The sequence below is a fragment of the Bubalus kerabau genome, chromosome 13, assembly GCF_029407905.1.
Source record: "Bubalus kerabau isolate K-KA32 ecotype Philippines breed swamp buffalo chromosome 13, PCC_UOA_SB_1v2, whole genome shotgun sequence".
Lineage (NCBI taxonomy): Eukaryota > Metazoa > Chordata > Mammalia > Artiodactyla > Bovidae > Bubalus > Bubalus kerabau.
Window position 1 is genome coordinate 82,389,322 of NC_073636.1, and position 14,083 is coordinate 82,403,404.

Genomic DNA, 14,083 nt, shown 5'->3' on the forward strand with positions numbered 1-14,083 from the left:
CGCGGCTCCCCGGGCGGGAACGCCGCAGACTCCACCCCGGAGATAACCCCCGGGGAAGGCTGGCTCGCCGGAGTTCATCGGGGCTGCGCCTTGCGCGCCTCCCCGCCCTCGCCCGGCGGCTGCCGCCCGGCGCTTGCACAACCGCACGGCCGGGCGGCCGAGGTCTCCGAGTGCGACCGGGGCGGCTGCGGGCTCCTGCCGGGGGCCCCGAGCCCTCGCGCCTCCTTCAAACCAGTTTCTGCCAGCCCGGACGGACCTCGTTGGAGGAAGCTTGGGTTTCTGCACCTCCCGAGGTGGGGAGGGTTTGCGACTTAGTGAAAGGCACCCGAGGAAGTAATTTCACTTTCGGGTCTTAACTTGGGCAAGTCGTCCACCGGGCGCTCCACTCGCTGGTGCCGCTTCGAGTGGTTTTGCGATCGGTGGCAGAAGCGCCGCCAGCCCTTGAGGCGGGGCTCGGCCTCCGCTTCCGACTCTTTGGACACTGACCTCCCTGTGCACCTTCGAGCCTCGGTCCCCATCTTCCTCACCCATCCCTGCTGCTGCTGCTAAGTCGCTTCAGTCGTGTCCGACTCTGTGCGACCCCATAGACGGCAGCCCACCAAGCTCCCCCGTCCCCGGGATTCTCCAGCCTAGAACACTGGAGTGGGTTGTCATTTCCTTCTCCAATGCATGAAAGTGAAAAGTGAAAGTGAAGCCGCTCACTCGTGTCCGACTCTTAGCGACCCCATGGACTGCAGCCTACCAGGCTCCTCCATCCATGGGATTTTCCAGGCAAGATTACTGGAGTGGGGTGCCATTGCCTTCTGCGCACCTATCCCTACAAAGTCGAATTTAAGCAAGCGCGGGGGGCACACGCGCGCGCGCACACACGCCCACTTCTAGAGCCCTCGTGGCGGGCAGGGGTTGAACTCTCTGTACTAACTGAGAAAGAGAAGTTGAAGATTTTTGCTGACTGCTTTAAAGTGGTTCTTATTGCCCCCTTTTGATCCAGTACAAAAACTACCGCCAAGGAAGAAGTGAGGGAAGTTTTGTTACCGCTGAGGGCTTTTCAGTTACGTGACTGCATTTTTTTGTTGTTGTTGTTTAACCCTAGTGTTAAACTTCCCTGGCAAGTTCACTGTAAACTCTTAGCTGGTTTCTAGAAACCTTTTACAATCCGACTGGAGCTTGAACTCTGTCATTTCAGATTTGTCTTGATTACAGTTCAGTGACTGTTCATGTTAATAGAAGTAACATGATATCTGAATATAATTTATATATGATGTATTGTATCTACATAGGTATCTATATATATACTATATAGCACATATTATGCAGCACATGCTATAGATTAGATACTATATGTAATATACACTATATCTTGTTACCATATGTTACAGAGTGTACTTTCTAGGGTTCATGATGTGCTTCTCAGGTGGCTTAGTGGTAAAGAATCCACCTGCCAATGCAGGAGATCTGGGTTTGATCCTTGGATAGGGAAGATTCCCTGGAGAAGGAAATGGTAACCCACTCCAGTGTTCTTGCCTGGAGAACCCAAGGACAGAGGAGTCTGGCAGGCTACAGCCATGGACACCAAAAGAGCTGGACACAACTTAGCAACTGAACAACGACAAAGGGCTTATGACTTCAGTCCAGTTGCTCAGGCATGTCGAATTCTCTGTGACCCTGTGGACTGCAGCTCGCCAGGCCTCCCTGTTCATCACCAGCTCCCAGATTTTACTCCAACTCACATCCATGGAGTCGGTGATGCCATCCAACCACCTCATCCTGTCGTCCCCTTCTCCTCCTGCCTTCAATCTTTCCCAGCATCAGAGTCTTTTCCAATGAGTCAGTTCTTCACATCAGGTGGCCAAAGTATTGGAATTTCAGCTTCAGCATCAGTCCTTCCAATGAACACCCAGGACTGATCTCCTTTAGGATGGACTGGTTGGATCTTCTTGCAGTCCAAGGAACTCTCAAGAGTCTTCTCCAACACCACAGTTCAAAAGCATCAATTCTTTGGGGCTTAGCTTTCTTTATAGTCCAACTCTCACATCCATACATGACTACTGGAAAAACCTTAGCTTTGACTAGACAGACCTTTGTTGGCAAAGTAATGTCTCTGCTTTTTAATATGACTTAGCCAGGCACTAAGCTAAACATTTTACATAGAATTTCCCATTTCAGCCCAATGACAAAAATTAAATGGATAGATAAATTTGAAATTTAGAAAGTTATATAATTTGTCCTGGGACACAGACCTTACCCTAGGCTCCTGTGGGAGTCAGATCGAGATTTTCTGATTTTAGCCTTTACTATGTACATTCATATACAACATGCTATAATATATCACGTTTTCTTAAACCAGTAATCTCTCAGAATATTGGAAATATTTCTTATATGCAAATACCTCCATAAGAGAGGTGGGTGGGGTCCGTATATATAGGACTGTGCGATGCAAATGTTGCTTCATATGCCAGTGGTGGTAAAATGAAACTAACAGCCCCCAAAAGAAGGACCACGTAGTTCACCAGTCGTGCCTGGCTTCCGGCGTGATGCTCGTGCGTAGTAAGTGGTCAAGAAATGCTAAATCCTATTGTTATGTCAGCTATTGAGTTATCCATCCCTCCCCCCTTGTTTTTTCTTTTCTTTCTCTTTCTGCATGTGTGCTTAAGCAGCAAGGAAAAGAATTTCAGATTTGCTAGGGTTTTCACATGAGTTTAGCGTCATTTTGCTTTATAAGTGCCAAGTAGATACTTAGAAGGGCAGGCAATCCTTGGTCTCATGATAGCCAGCAAAAACATTTCTATTTTGGGGAAATTGTTTTCTCCTGTCCAGTGGAAAAAGCCTGGATTGCAGAGGAAAGCAGTGCTGGCCCTTTGAAACTTTGTTGACATCCACACTTACCCGTCCTTGATGAGATGCAGCTCAGGGCAAAATGAGTCCTTTGAGCCGGTCCCAGGGGCGTGCTCTCACTTGGCTTGGCCCGGGTGAGTCACCCCTGCAGGGATGCTGCTGGGAATCGCTAATGAGAGATCTTGGAGTGCCTCATAAATGCCCACCGTCATTACCGAGACAGGCCCGGGCCCTCTGTTTTGTTCTGGGAACTCTTACCGAGTCCTGAATAGATAATTATACTCCAGCCCTCACACCCAGCGACCGCAGATGACAAAGTCTGTGTGTGTGTGTGTGCATGTGCGCATGCGTGTGACTTTGTTGTGTAGTGAGGGTGAGGCTATGGCTGTGTTCTCTGTGCTGAGAAACCCAGAACTGTCTCAACTGTATCCCAGGCTAACACACAGTTCTGAGCTTCAAAGCTCTGGCTCAACGCCGAGATCTCCTTTCTGATTGTGGAATCTGGAAGGACTGAGTTTCCACATCTGTCGAATGGATGGTGTGAGAACCAACCACACAGTAAAGCTCAAGTCTCCTGGAAAGAGCAGTGATAAAAAGAGCCAGCCCAGTGGGGTTGCTGTGAGAATGATACATCTACAGTTCTTAGCACAGAACAATGCTCAGTAAACATTGCCTATAACATCACGTTGTGTGCCTTGCTTTTTGCAGACTTCACACTAGAAAGGCAACATAGATGTCCCAGGTCTTATACCTAGTGTTCAACTTAACAGTGTAATTTGACTCAGAGAACCATATAATTGAGGAGGACTAGCAGAGAATTGCTTGTGAGTGCAAAGCCCGGCTCAGTCACTTAGGAGCCAGATCAACCAGGGATTATTTACTTTTATCTCAGTTAAGGCTCAGGTGTGTATGTGTGTCTGAGTTGCTCAGTCGTGTCCAGTGCTTTGCAACCCCATGGAGGAGCCCACCAGCTCCTCCATCCAAGGGATTCCCCAGGCAAGAATACTGGAGTGGGTAGCTGTGCCCTCCTCCAAGGGATCTTCCTGACCCAGGGATCAAACCCTGGTCTCCCGCATTGTAGATGGATTCTTTGCTGTCTGAGCCACAGGGCTCAGATGCCTCATCTCAAAGTGTTCATAACGGAGAGTACCTACCTGGTAGAGTTTTTCTGAGGATGACAAAGCACTGAAAATCCCCAGCATACAGTAAAGGTTCTGAAACACTTATTGTTAACATTATTAAGAATGAACAAGGTTTGGGCTCTCAAATCATGGTCATAATCTCTGTTGCATTGGTCTTGGGTTTTCTGTCTAATTAGGCAAAAAAATATAATCGAAATTACAGACATCAGTTTCCTTGTTTTTGTCTCTGCTAGAGCAAATGACACAGTGCTGTTTATCTTGGCCAGCATCCAATATGCACATAATAGGCAATTGATTATTGATGATTTCCTCATCGCCAAATGAGAAGGATTTGTATCAGTACAGTCTTTGTTTTCTGAGGAAGAGGTTGATGGTAAATACCAGAGGGTTTTATTTGGGTGTCATATAGGAAGCAGTTCTACAAGACAAAAAGAATGGCTTGGCTCGCAACAGCTTGGGTTGAGGCCAGGGCTCTAGCACTCACTAGCTGTGGGGCCTTAGGCAAGTTACTTAACCTTTCTGAGTCTAGTTTCCTCATTCATCAAACTGGGGGTTACTATACTTATGTCTCAGGAAAGTTAAGAGGAATATTTGAAATATCAGGGGAAGCACAATCGACCAGTGTCTTCATAGACCTCCATTTGACTCCTGTATATGCTTGATGATTTCTGGGTAGAATTCAGCCCTGTTGGTAAATTAAAGTTATACTATGAAAAATGTATCTTAAAGCCTCCAAAATGCAGATACACTGGGAGAACTTTAGTAAAAGTTCGTTAAAAGAGCAGCTCCATTTTTAAGGAAATGAAAAACGTGGGGTTTGCATTCAAGGTCATGAGTCATTTTTACTATTATTACAAAGTATAATTTATTGAAGAGCTAATATGTGTCTGCCAGGTTTTTTGTATCTCTGCTGCTAAGTCGCTTCAGTTGTGTCCGACTCTGTGCAACCCCATAGACAGCAGCACACCAGGCTCCTCTGTCCCTGGGATTTTCCAGGCAAGAACACTGGAGTGGGTTGCCATTTCCTTCTCCAATGCATGAAAGTGAAAAGTGAAAGTGAAGTCACTCAGTCGTGCCCCGACTCTCAGCGACCCCATGAACTGCAGCCTACCAGGCTCCTCCGCCCATGGGATTTTCCAGGCAAGAGTCCTGGAGTGGGGTGCCATTTGTATCTCTACCCACACCATTTGTAAGTTAAGTATTATTTCCCTTTTTGTGTAAGTAAACTTGTTTCTTACAGTGGTTAAGCCAGATGTGAGTTCAAGTCTACCTGCTACACATTACCAAGGTCGTTCACCTCGTCCTCATCTGCAAAACGGGACTAACAACAGTGGCTTTTATATGTTACTGTCACATTGAAGTTTTGTCTTTAACTTGGGTTCCAGCCTGTTTCAGGGAGTCCCTGAGGGCAGGAGGACAGTCTGTCTTGTTCTCCACTGTGTCCTTAGTAGCCATAACTGGGTTGAATCAGTCAAGATGCTCAGTAAATAACTGTCAAATCATGTATTGCAAAATAACAGTGTGTAAATGCCTCAAGTGTTACAGCTGTTCGTGTTCAACTTAGTTGATTCTGTGGTCCTGGTGGAACAGTTCCTGTGTTTAACTACAAGCCTTATGTATAAAGAGATATTTTATTTCATTTTTTCAATAATGTTTGAGGAAACTGAGATCTGTATGTAGAAGATGTGCCCTCTTTAGAGCATCTCCACTTAAAAATGGAGAACACCAGTTCAATGAGTTACTATTTTGAACAGTACTTTTTACTTGGTAAATAGTATTAGCTATTATTATGATGATTTTTCTCTTTCTTTTTTATTTTTTAAATTAGGAAAGTATGACAACACATTTACAGGAGACTTGGAAAAAACAGAACAAAGTTACAAATAGTTCTGCTATATATTACAATTATTTCTTAAATAGATAAATTAAGATTTTTAGTTGGAGTTTCAATATCAAACTCTCAAAAATTAATAGAATAAATATACAGAAAAATAGGATACAGTAGAACTGAAAAGCACCATGAACCAATTCAGCATAATTAAAATTTATACAATTTTCACACAACAGTAGAATACACATTCTATTCAAGTTCCCGTAGACTATAAACTAGGAGACACTGGAACATTTCCAGGGTGTTATAATTATTACAATATTACTAATTCTAGAAGGAAGATATAGATTTATCTGTCTGCTTTAGAGTCAAATTAAGCTGGCTAATGATTAAAAAACCATTGATTTTGAAAAATTCCATTAGTACCATATATATTTCATAGTTAACTTTCAAAATTACATCATCACATAGTTCCGCATTCTATGCTTTCTTGCATGATATAATTTGGCTAATTCCATCAGAGTGAAAATCGGGGAAATTCCATGGCAGGATTATTATTGCTCATTATTTTGGACCCAGAATCCATTCTGTCTCAGTCCCGTTTGTCAAGAGCCTGCCTTGATACATCTCTCTGTGTCTCTCGATTCAGATGCAGGATTATCTGCTCTGACTGTGTTTTGTCAAGGCTTTAATGTGAACCTCCACAGGCCTACTTCCACTTGACATTCACACCTTAAACGGAACGGATGGAAACTACCTGTGCTGTCCGGGTGAGTCAACTCTGGGAAGAATGGAAGGAGACATTCAATTGTTTGTCAGTGTTTGTGAAGTGGGCCAGGCGAGCAATCCCCAAACAAGGGAACTCTTATCTTTGGGGCGGCAGCGGGGGGAGTTTAGCTAGCAGAGGACTTAGGTAGCCTTTGCTGCTGCTGCTGCTGCTGCTAAGTCGCTTCAGTCGTGTCCGACTCTGTGCGGTAGCCTTGGGTAGCAGTAAATGCCAAATAGCCCTCACGATTTAGATCTCACATCCAGGTTCTCCCACTGACAGAGGACGGCTGAGCAACTCTTGTATTCTGGTGCCTGGTGCTATCAAATGAGTCTGTTATGGGGAGGGGAGAGTCAGCTAAGGTCCAATCCCGCTGAAGCCCGGATAGAAGGGCCTGGGACCTTGTATGTGCACATGGTCACTGAGATTCCTCCCGAATAACGGGCTTTTCCATGAAAAGATAATTTCATGTACGTTTCCACTGATTTCTCGATTTTTTATTCAATTCAGGTAGAATGGAACTCACTGGACGTGGAGTCATTCTGTAAATGGTTACTGAGCACCTCCAGTCTTGGAGCTGGAGACACAATGGCACATAACGCACACAAGCCCTCTGGCTTCTTGGAGCTCACATGACAGACAACACATGTGTAATCAAAGAAATAGAACAATTTCAAAGAGGCATAAAGCAGGGAGATGGGATGGAGATGAAATGGGCTGTAGGATTCTTATGGGCTTCCTGGTTGTGCTAGTGATGAAGAATCCACCTGCCAACGCAGGAGACACAAGAGACGCAGGTTCCATCCCTGAGTTGGAAAGAGCCCCTGGGAGGAGGAAATGGCAACCCACTCCAGTGTTCTTGCCTGGGAAATCCCATGGACAGAGGAGCCTGGTGGCCTATCCTCTGTGAGATTGCAAAAGAGTCAGATGAGACTTAGTGAGTAAACAACAACAACAAAAGGCTGCAAAGGCCTTCCTAAGGAACCAGCATTTGAGCTGAGACTCAAATTATGAGAAGTAGTTGGACTCACTGAGATCTGGGGGATCAGGGACAGGCCCTTGACAGCTAACAGCTTAAGGAGACCCACACAGAGAATCACAGAAGGAATCCTGATCAGAAGCACACGTATCTTTTATTCACCCCAAAGACAAAGGGACAGTATTTCCTACTGTCCTCTCCAAATCTAATTATCCAATGCTTTCTGGTTGCCATGCTCTAATATTACAGAGAGGCGTATTATTATTTCAAGGGTGTTTTGTTTGGTGACACAGATTTGAGAGTTAAAATTCTTTAAATATACAAGAGTTGCTTAAAATAAGAATTAAACTGAATAATACTATTAGAGCTAACTTCCATACTTTCGCCAGTTCACAGGTGGGAACAGCTTCTGTAAGGTAATCATTGGGAAGGGGTGAACTTTGGTCCCTTTTTCAGGTCCCTAAATGTTGCACGTGGAAGTTATCTGTGAGTCATTTGATCGACCAAATGCTGCACACAATGTTCTTGAGCACTGATAAGTTTAGAGACGGCTGCCTGTCCCCCAGCCCCTAAGAAGTATAATTATTCTGAGGATGTGTGTTTAAAAAAGAAGAAAACAGGGATGGGATCAACGTGATGAGCATTTGTGGGCTTGGAATCCAGGATCCGGACTGTCTTTTGACTTCCGTTGGAAGTGCTGCTTCTCCTCCAGCAGTCTGGGTGGTCATATGGGCTCATCTCATCCCCCAGAGGGGGACCATGGTTTATGACCAATCAGGGGTGCATCCATGATTCAAGTCAGTCAAATTAGTGGACCCTGGGACTTTTGCTGAAGTAACTGGGAAAGAGATGAATCCAATGGAAGAGGCAACTGAGAGCCCAGATTTGCTGGAAACCACCATGTAAAGCCATTCCTGAGAAGCAGAGACGTGACTGTGCCAACAAAGGCCCGTCTAGTCTGGGCTGTGGTTCCTCCCGTGGTCGTGTACGGATGTGAGAGCTGGACCATAAAGGAGGCTGAGCGCCGAAGAATTGATGCTTTTAAACTGTTGTTGGAGAAGACTCTTGAGAGTCCCTTGGACTGCAAGGAGATCCAACTAGTCCATCGTAAAGGAAATCAACCCTGAATATTCATTGGAAGGACTGATGCTGAAGCTGAGGCTCCAATACTTTGGCCACCTGATGCAAGGAACTGATTCATTGGAAAAGACCCTGATGCTGAGAAAGATTGAAAGCTGGAGGAGAAGGGAACGACAGAGGATGAGATGGTTTGATGGCATCACTGACTCGATGGATATGAGTTTGAGCAAGCTCCAGGAGTTGGTGATGGACAGGGAGGCCTGGCGTGCTGCAGTCCATGTGGTCACAAAGAGTTGGACATGACTGAGCAACTGAACTGAACTGGATTGAACCATGTAGATGGGGCTTCCCAGATGGCTCAGTGGAAAGAATTTGGTTGCAGTGCAGGAGATTGTTTCAGTCCCTGGGTGGGGAAGATCCCCTGGAGAAGGGCTTGGCAACCTATTCCAATATTCTTTCCTGGAAAATGCCATGAACAGAGAAGTCTAGCAGGCTACAATCAATGGGCTCACGAAGAGTCACACATGACTGAGCAGGAACACACACCCACCATGTAGATAGAGAAGGTGCCCTAAGGGCAAAGCCAACTCAAGAAAGCAGAGCTAAGTGGAGGTGTGAGAAAGAGAGCATCAAGCCTTGTGGCATCACCTGGGACCATCCACCCCTGACAACACACCCCTTGTGCTTGCTAATTCCATTCTGACCTGGGTTTCCCCTCTTGCATCAGAAAGTACTGGCTAGCGCACTCATGCTAAACATTATGTTGCTATCAGATCTTCCTAATGTTAATAATAAGAAAAGTCATCAGTAGCTAGGAAAGGAATTAATCTTTCTGGCCTGGAGCAGTTCAGGAAAACACAGTCATGCGTGGACAGAGTGTGTGCGCGCTCAGTCGCGTCTGACTCTTTTCAACCCCGTGGCCTGGAGCCTGCCAGGCTTCTCTGTCCATGGGATTTCCCAGGCAAGAACACTGGAGTGAGTTGCCATTTCCTCCTCCAGGGATCTTCCCAACTGGGATGGAACCCGAGTCTCCTGCACTGGCAGGCGGATTCTTCACCGCTGAGATGTCGTTGCAAACGTGAGCTCGGGATCGGGCCTGACTGGGCCTTTGTTTTATCACTTTTCAGCTGTGTGAGACTTTCTGAAAATCCAGTTCCCTGATCTACTAGAAAAGAAGTCATCACCAGGAATGATGTGATCTGACTGCATGTGTGATCAGACTGCACCCAAGCAGAGCCCGTAGGGCCTCCCTGGGTGGGGGACAGGCCTCCCCACGTCCTCTGCTTTAGCTCCTCCGGGAAGTATCAAGGTAACAGTATCTGATGCATGCTTTCTGAGTTGTTTTGCAGGTGTGAAACCTCCTCCACCCCAGTGGAAGATGTTAACTACTTGAGGACCTTGAGCACAAAGCCCCAGGCCTCCTGGAGCCGAAGGACTGATAAAGTTAACCCCTGTGACACCACCTGTTCCCTCCCATCAGCCAGTCGGAGAGCTGTGTACAAGCTGATCACGTGTCCTGTGACCCCCTCCCCTCACCTGCCCCCCATCACCTGGCTTTTAAAAATGCTTTGCCAAAACCCTTCGCGGAGCTTGGAGCTTTTTAGGGCTTGAGGCTCTTGTCTCCTTGCATGGCCCTACAGTAAACCCTCCTCTGCTTCAGATTCCAGGGTTTCATTTCTAGTGTGAACATCACGTCCAGTGCACACTTGCTGTTTTACCCTTTCTTTTATCAAAATCAGTTCTCAGAAAGGAATCTGGTGGGGCTTATTGATTTCATTCTGAATTGGTTTCTCCCACAAATGTCCTCTCAAGGGAAGCCCTTTCTCTAATTATGAAATCTCAGCTAAGGGAATTTGAGGCATTCCTAGAAGGCCACAGGGTGTTTTCAGAGGCAGAAGACTCTCTACTCACAGAATTCAATGAGAATTGAATGTAGCAGCACCAGAATGTAGAAACATTAAATTCACACTTGGAAAGCTATCTGAAGGTATGGGAGTGGAGGGAAAATACTTTTTATTGAAATACATAGGTGCTTTATGGAGTGGACAAGAGGACCCATCCCTCCCACCACCATGACCAACCCCCACCCTCCCAACACACACATACACACACCCTGCTCTCAGACTTGTGATCATGGTTCATCATTAACAGTGTCTCCCTGGTGGGCTGGGAGTGTCTGTCCATTCACTTTTACTTATACAATATACAACACTCACAATCAGTTCATCTCGCCAACATAAATAAATATATTATTCTCATGCCCGAGCTTGTGACTTGATTTCAAAACCACTTGAGTCACAAAGAGAGGTCCTCAGGTGCTTCTTCCACATAAGTGACTCAGACATTTTGCTATTCAACAACATGGTTAGTCCACAGGGCTACTGACGCTTTATGAAATCTCAAGTCTGGAGTCTAAAGCGTGGAATGAGTAGTTAATAAAATAGCTTTTCTCTAAAATGAAAATGTGTGCGTTATTAGACTGTCAAAATCCTTGTCTTCATCCTAGAGGAGAAATGTAATCATTTGGAAAATAGACCCGGGCATCAGATATACGTGTGTGTGTGCTAAGTCGCTTCAGTTGTGGCTGACTCTTGGTTGGCAATGCTATGGACTGCAGCCCACCAGAGTCTTCTGTCTGTGGGATCCTGCAGGCAAGAACACTGGAGTGGGTTTCCATGCCCTCCTCCAGGAGGTCTTCCCAACCCAAGGATCAAACCTACGTCTATTAAGTCTCCTCATGGGCAGGCAGCTTCCTTACTGCTCGCACCTTAAGTATACACATGTTCCCTCCTTCCTTTGTTACATTTTAAATAGAATTGCTCTAGCGCCTCCTGGAGATAAAGATACTCCTTTAGAATTAAGGTCTTTGGAGAAGGAGTCTCACGATTTTAGTCGTTAACTTACTGAACCCATTACAACCCAAGGAAAAGTGAAAGCGTCTAACAGGTGGGAACATGATCTGGGCGGTTCAGCAACCCAGGGATGGGAAGAGCACATTCCTGTCGTGTAAACAGCGTTATCCTCGACGGGGCGGGAGCGGGAAGTCCCGCCTAGGAACACCTGAACCGGGATCGGGCACTTCCTGCCCCTGAGCCCCTTCCAACGCCCCGAGGCGGCCGCTGCCCTCTGCTCCCAGTTCAGGGGAGCCAGCCTGGGCGGCAGTTCCAGCCCCTCTGGTTCCCTGTGTGGATACTGGTGCTTGGCAAGCCTCTGAAGCAGTAGAGAGGCGTCTCTGAAAAACGTAAGTGAGGAATATTGTAACTATTAGCAAGTAAGTATCAAGGATTTGGGGCTTTCCTGGTGGCTCAGTGGTAAAGAATCCGCCTGCCAATGCAGGAGACCTGGGTCCTGTCCCTGGGTGGGGAAGATCCCCTGGAGAGGGGCATGGCAACTCACTCCAGTGTTCTTGCCTGGGAAATCCCACTGACAGAGGAGCCTGGTGGGCTACAGTCCAGGGGGTCGCAGAGTCAGAGGTGACTTAGCGACTAAACAACAGCTCCATGAAGGATTTTGGCGGTCCTGTGCAGACGCAGTGGCCGTGTCCAGGCGCTCAGGTCTGAAGGCTGTAAGCAGGGGTGGGAGCGTCCTGTGCGATGAGCTGAGACTCCTTGGAGCCACAGAATACTCAGCATTTGGGATTAAACCAGAGTATACATCAACAGTTGTTGACGCCTGATGTTAAGATTATACTGGTGGTCCCTTCGAAGCCACTTCCTGGAGACACATGCACCCACCCCCTACCCCACCCCCGAAGCCAGCGGCCTGCCCGCCCCTCCCATCCCCTGCCCTGGAACAGATCCGCACTTCTGCATTTGGGCTCCGGAGGTTCTAGTAATTTTTCTGCATGAGAAAAAGTAATTACTAGAATCAAACTCACCATAGGCAGCACTCAGACTGAAAGGTACCCAGGAAAGGATCCTGATGAAATAAACAGGATGACTCCTTGCCTGGACTTGAAGCCCCGTGAGGACCGCTGCCATAGTGTTTTTTAGCCAACATAGGCCTGAACCTTAGCACAGGGTGTGACCCCATGGATGACATCCGGGGTCACACGTGATCTGGGCAGTCACACGGGGCCCCTCGTTCAGAAGATCCCCCCACTTGGTTCAGTGCTCTGCTGTTGCCATATTAAGACTTTTAATAATTTTTTAACTTTTTATTTGTATTGGAGTACAGCCGATTAACCATGTTGTGACAGTCTCAGGTGGACAGCAAAACGAGTGTGCCGTACACGTGGACGTGTGTCTCCCCCAGACCCCCTCCCATCTAGGCTGCCACATAACGCTGAGCAGAGTTTCCTGTGCTGTGCAGGGGCTCCTTGCTGGTTATCCCGTGTGCACATGTCCATCCTAAACGCCCTACCTACCCCTTCCCTCATTCCGCTCCTCCTGGCAACCATAAGTTCATTCTCTAAGTCTGTGAGTCTCTTTCCGTTTTGTAAGTTCATTTGTTACAGTTAATTAACAGGACCTACAGTATAGCACATAACTCTGCTCAGTGTTGGAGAAGGCAATGGCACCCCACTCCAATACTCTCGCCTGGAAAATCCCATGGACAGAGAAGCCTGGTAGGCTGCAGTCCATGGGGTCGCTAAGAGTCGGACACGACTGAGCGACTTCACTTTCACTTTTCACTTTCGTGCATTGGAGAAGGAAATGGCAACCCACTCCACTGTTCTTGCCTGGAGAATCCCAGGGACGGGGGAGCCTGGTGAGCTGCCGTCTATGGGGTTGCCCAGAGTTGGACACAACTGAAGCAACTTAGCAGCAGCAGCAGCTGCTCAGTGTTGTGTGGCAGCCTGGATGGGAGCGACGATTGGGGGAGAATGGATACATGTCACGTGTACGGCAGAGTCCCTCTGCTGCTCGCCTGAAGCAATCACAGCGTTGTTAATCAGCTATAAGTGTCGTAAGCTTTAGTCACTCAGTCATGTCCAACTCTTTGCAACCAGGTCTCTTTCATCCATGGGATTCTCCAGGCGAGTATACTGGAGTGGGTTGCCATTTCCTTCTTCAGGTCTTTCTGACCCAGGGATCGAACCCGTGTCTCCTGCACTGCAGGCAGACTCTTTACGGTCTGAGCCACCAGGGAAATCCATTAATTAGTTAGACTCCAATACAAAATAAAAAGGTTTTTAAACAACATTATTAAGAATCTCAATAGGGCAACAGCAAAGCATTGAACCAAGTATGGGGATCTTCTGAACAAGAGGCCCTGTGTGAATGTGTGGATCACATGTGACTTGTGAATGTCATCTATGGGGTCAAACCCTGTGCTAATTTTCAGGCACGATTAGCAAAAACAAAAAACAAAAAACAAAAAAAAACCCCATATATGGTGCCTGTCGTCATGGTGCTTCAAGTCCAAACAAGGATTCATGCTGTTTGACGGCTTCCCAGGTGGTGCTAGTGGTAAGTAACCTGCCTGCCAATACAGGACATGCAAGAGAC